Source organism: Nomascus leucogenys, chromosome 16 (genome assembly GCF_006542625.1).
Source record: "Nomascus leucogenys isolate Asia chromosome 16, Asia_NLE_v1, whole genome shotgun sequence".
Classification (NCBI taxonomy): Eukaryota; Metazoa; Chordata; class Mammalia; order Primates; family Hylobatidae; genus Nomascus; species Nomascus leucogenys.
In genome coordinates, this window is record NC_044396.1 from 49,500,777 (window position 1) to 49,506,776 (window position 6,000).

Sequence of the window (6,000 nt, forward strand, 5' to 3'; positions counted from 1 at the left end):
AAGGCAACTGGGTTTAGTGGTTAACCATCAGGGTCTGGGGTTCCATTGCCTTGGCCAGAATCTTGCCTGGCATATAGTAAATGATCAATAAATGCTTGCTATTGTTATAACTAGAGTTAGTATATACATTATTGTTTCACAAAATTGGGCTCATAAATTGTATAGTTTTGTATCCAATGGAACTGATAATGTTACAGAAGCTTTAAAGTAAAATAAAAAGGCAAGTTGTATTGATCAGGGTTCTTTGCATTATAAGAGGCAGAAACCCACCTCAAACTACCTTAAGCACCAAGGATTTGTTGACTCATTGTATTTAAAGTCCAGGAAAATTTATCTTCTTTGCACAGCTGAATCCAAGTGTTCAAACAATGTTGTCATGTTCACTCTCCTTCCTCTCATTTCTCAGCTCAGCTTGTTTCTGTGTCTTTTGTTTGCTTGTTGGACTTATTCTGTCCGGCTTTACACAACCTTTCTCTACATTGCTGACAAGTCTTGGGTTGACATGACCCAAAAAGAGAAAAAATGGTATTCCCTTCAGTAGCACAGAAGACTCTAACCCAGCTTGAGTCAAATGTCCATCCTCAACCAATTTCTGTGTTTCTGGTGTTCCTCAATTGGCCTGGATCTTTTACCTTCCTGCAGTGTGAGATGAGGCTGCTCATGATCTTGGAAGGGTCACAGTGACTTCCCCACAGTATAGGAATTTTCCAAAGGAACCAAAAAGAGTGAGTTAGTAACTGTGCTGGGTAAACATAAAGCTTTAGCAATCAGAGTTGTCTTTCTTAGTTTTTAAAAAGATGTGGAATCAACTTTGAATTAAGCCTCAAAATTTCTTCTTGGCCTTTGGCTGAGAACAAGCTTTTTTTTTTTTTTTTTTTTTTTTTTTGAGATGGAGTTTCGCTCTTGTTGCCCAGGCCGGAGTGCAATGGCGTGATCTCAGCTCACTGAAACCTCTTGCTTCCGGTTTGAAGCCATTCTTCTGCCTCAGCCTCCCGAGTAGAGTAGCTGGGATTACAGGTGTGTGCCACCACGCTGGGCTAATTTTGTATTTTTAGTAGAGATGAGGTTTCACCATGTTGGTCAGGCTGGTCTATGAACTCCTGACCTCAGGTAATCCATCCACCTTGGCCTCCCAAAGTGCTGGGATTACAGGCATGAGCCACTGGTGCCCAGCCTCAAGCATTTTGTTAAGTCTCAGAAGAAAGGTACCTATACAGTGGGGAAAAACGACATAATTTTATATGTACAGTACATTTTTAACTGGAATATGCCTGATTTCTTATGAAGTATTGTACAGATATTTGGTAGCACACTGAGTATTTTGAGCTGAATTGATTAACTGATGAGATATATCTTTGAATATATATATTTTTTCTTTCACCACACATTCCAGTTGGATATTCATTTTCAAACAGCGCCCTTGAAAAGTCTAGACAGATATTCCCTCTCCTCACTCTTTTTTCTAGGTACACAGTCTATCTATAAACCATGTAAGACAAATACTACTAGCGTTCTCTTTTACAGAATTAACACTTATTATTGGAGAACCATTCCAATTAGTAGTTGAGAGACACCTGTTCTTCAGGCGACTGCCAGCAGGGCTAAAAGGCAATGCTTGTTGGATGGATTTTAAAAACACAGAGATGATGTTGAAAGCGACCATAGTGGGTAAAAATGGTTATTTTGAAAACTCATTAACCAGCTGTCATGGAGTGTTCAGTTGATTGATTTTCCTATTTTTTAAACATGATTTTTGATGTCAGCATGGCCAAATATCTGATTTTTTGAGTTCTTTCTGTATGTGACCATGTAAATCTAATATCTCTAAAGCTATTTTCCAGTCATGATACCAAGATTTATGCATAAGTACATCCAATCTGAAAGTTACTGTGATCTCACTTGTTTCCAGGAAGTCCCTGCAGCAAGGAGGGGTAAGGCCTAAATTGCTCCAGTCATGTGGGTTGTGTTTTACTTTTCATCATCATTTGGATGCTTTCAAATATATTACCTCAGACTCTTTGACAGTCAGAACTGGCCACAGATGGGTCCATTCAGTTGATCTTCATCATCTATGCTTTTTCTGGTATTTTTTCTCCATGCGTAGGGTTCCTTTCTTTATATCTGTTTGTTTCTAACAATTGTTTTATCTTACTGCAAGCTCCTGCAATGAGAAGCCCTGATTTGATAAGTCATGTAACATGGCATGAAATCCAGGGCCCAGAGGAGAGCAGGACACAGGTGGCCACCAAGTGTGGCCTCAGTCCCTGTGCTCTTTCATCCTACCCTGGTGCTTCTCAGCCTGGTTCAATGCTTGGGTCAGGTTTGACGTTCAATACGTGAAGGTACCTCTCCACGTGAAGATGCCTTTGCATTTTTGCAGTATGTCTCTTGCTTTTCACTCTCAGCCCAGCCCCCTAAAACTGTGTTGCTGACTTAGACACTTCTTATATCAAGTTGCTCCATCTACCTGTTTTCTTACTGTCACAAGAGTGGATCTGATCTCAGTTTGTTTTGGGAATAGAAGACAAACTTACAGTCTTAGAATTTCTTTTCTTACTCTTCAAAGAGTGATTCCACTGTTCCCCCTACTGCATAGTGTTTCTCTCCTGTTATTGGAATACTTAATGCTTTCGTGAGTGATTTCTTTTTTATTGCATTTGATACTGTTCCAGCATGGTGTTCACCGAGTCTTATTTCCACACTGAGAAGATCTCCTTTCAGAAGCACATCAGATTTCCTTAGAACATCAACCCTCAGCTGATTCATTGTTGCAAGGTATGCCACAGGCACACAAAGAGATGGAATTGTCTGTAGCTAAATGGAACTATGTGGAGAGTAACTCATGGTTGCTGTTGGCTAGATAATTTAACAGCGGTTTATCACATGATCTGTTTTGGAGAAAGAAAGGCAGAGTGGAAGCTTCTCCTGTGGTTGAGTGAAGTTTGTCCGCTTAGGTTGTGTAGTGATTCGAGTACACTGATTTGGGCACCTGCTGTGCAGCTATGAAGTAGAGCTCCTGGTTCTCTGTGTCGTGGTACCGGAGGGATGGTGAGGCTTCCACATGGGCTAAACCTGCATTTACTGCTTCTTCCTTTAAATCTGTCTTTTTTCAAAATGTAAACATGTAGGAGTATCTTAGTCCATTTGGGCTGCTATAACAAACTGCTATAGTCTAGATAGCTTATAAACAACAGAGATTGATTTATTTACTTAATTGCTAGAGGCTGGGAAGTCCCAGATCAAGGAATTGGCAGATTCTGTGTCCAATAAGGCCACTTTCTGGTTCATAGATGGTGTCTTCTTGCTATGTCCTTGCATGGTGGAAGGGAAGACCAAGCTCCCTGGGGCCTCTTTTATGAGGGCACTAATTCCATCAAAGAAGGCTTTGCCCTGTGATCTGGCTACCTTTCAATGGCCCCATCTCTTAGTACCATCACCTTGGAGGTTAACTCTACCTCTCAGTGACATGAGTGTCAAAGAATTTGCAGACATATTTTAAAAGCAGCACACGTCTCTAAGACAATGTTAATATATTCTTTAGATGTGAAACTAAAGGCACGCCTTGTTTCTGTAATCCTGATTGATCAGTTGATTGATCAGTTGATTCAAGAGTTAAGGCCAGGCATGGTGGCTCATGCCTGTAATCCCAGCACTTTGGGAGGCCGAGGCAGGTTGATCACTTGAGGCCAGGAGTTTGAGACTAGCTTGGCTAACATGGTGAAACCCCATCTCTACTAAAAATACAAAAATTAGCCGGGTGTGATGGCACATGCCTGTAGTCCCAGCTACTTGGGAGGCTGAGGCAGGAGAATTGCTTGAGCCTGGGAGGTGGAGGTTGCAGTGAGCTGAAATCATGACACTGCACTCCAGCCTGGCAGACAGAGTGACACTCTGTCTCAAAATAAATAAATAAATAAATAATAAAAAATAAACAAAAATTAAAAAAATTTAAAAAAAAGAGTTAACAAGCATACATTTGCTGTAAAGTTCCACCACAGGTCAATATATTCAGTGACATCTCATGAGCAGTATGGAGCTTTTGTGCATACCACATTGACCCAATTCATGCCAAGCATTTTACGGACAGTTAATAAAGAGACAAAATGAATGAATGGATATTTAACGAATTAGTTCACCTATCTGTCATCAATCAAAAGAGCTTTTAGGCCAGACAGATTAGAAGCCAACAGAATGAATTATAACTTGATATCTTGGGTGAGAAAATATGTTTCTAAAATATAATTAGTATAACATTTGTTTTACTTTGTTTTGTTTTGTTTTGTTTGTACATATAATTTAGTTAAAAGGCATATATTCAAATAATTGACTGATTTGGTGACAGAAGGCAAATGTTTTCTGAAGAGTATTAAGAGGCTTCCAGTCACATGTTTGAAAGGTACAGGTGATAGTAACCCCACACCCCTCCACTGTTGGTGGAAGAAGCACTGGGTGGGCTCAGAAAGCTGGAAGATTGCTGCCCAGAGGCTCCTCAGGGCTTACCCTGGACCCCTTCCTTTCGCTACAAAATTGATGCCAGTGCAGAGGCCTAAGACAGTTCTAAAATTCCAGACTCATCAACTCATAAAAATATCACTAATCACTCATACAGTGAGGCAGGATTTTAGAGGAGTATTTGGTTTGGGCCCCCATTTTAGACATGGATGTCACGGGCTCTTTTCTACTTCGAGGTTATTTTTCTATGTGCCCATCTGCATATCTGGAGGTAGTTCTAAATGAGGATCATATGCCTGCGCCTCAGTGGCTGGTCACCACCCTAATGTGTGCCTCTTACCAGCCAACATTGTCCCTTAGGGAGACTCTTCCTATCTGTAGCCCTGGGTAGGACATTATCACTGCAACCGTGGATTTACAAAGGATTTTGAGACAAAAGATGTCTGCCCTGAGTACGTATGCATTTTAGGAATGAGGAGAATGGATTCAAGACAGAGAAAAGATGACTGGAGTGGGTCAGATGTAAGGTGATGAAGGCACGAATTATGCAGTGGTTATGCAGGTGAAAATTAATGCATATATATGAAGAGTTTGCAGAGTCAATTTGCAAATTATATGAACTGCTTGGGGCTGAGGGACAATATTGGGCTGGGAGTACATTGTGTTTGAGTGTTTCTGTGTAGTGGGAGTGTGACTCACTGAAAGATGAGGAAGGAAGGGACTTTGGCTGGAAGGTAGGGAAGAAAAGGGAACTGGGAGAAGTTGTTCTTGGTTATTACACAGGAAAACATGACCCCCAAACCTTTGTTGCTGGCAGAGAAGAAATATTGCTTAGCAAAAGGCATTTACTTAATGCAAAGAACTTCCTTTTCTAGGGGCCAGATTTTTTTTTCTTTAACCATCGCTACTCAAATAACAAGGTTTAACTGAGTGCTGTTTTTTAAAATCCAGACTTTTTTTTTTTCTTTTTAATTCAATGGCCTAATCAAGGGAATGGAATATGAGGAGAATGAAGGCTCTGGGAATTTATTTTCATCGTGGACCAGACTTTTTATCAGCCAGGAAAAAGGTTAGTAAATATGACCTGGTGTTTTTGAAAACTGTACAAAGTTCAGTGCTCGGGGATTTCCTGAAGGTGGCTCTTAATGGGGGCTCTTCCCCTAACACCCAGGAGACCTGTGGGTGTGGGGAGGGGCCATCGGACTGACACAGCGACTGGGAAGGGTGCCTCTGGCACTTCCTGGGAGGCCATCAGGGGTGCCAAGTCAGCCACGGTACGTGGACACTCACACATAAAAATCTTAAAGGCTTGTACCTCTCACAAAATGCCAACAGCACCTGCTCAGAGAAACAATGAGGCTGGACCTGCAAAATGAGCTCGCACCAAGGGCTCTGTGATTTCTTGACTTTAAGCTCAGCCCTAAACTGACTGATTCTTGTTGCCTGAGGTCTCTTTGGGAGGGAGCCCGCAGGCTGAGCTGGGATCAGCTGCTGGTGGTGAAAACCGATGCTGGGGTTGTGGCAGGGGAATCTTGGTGATGAGGAGGC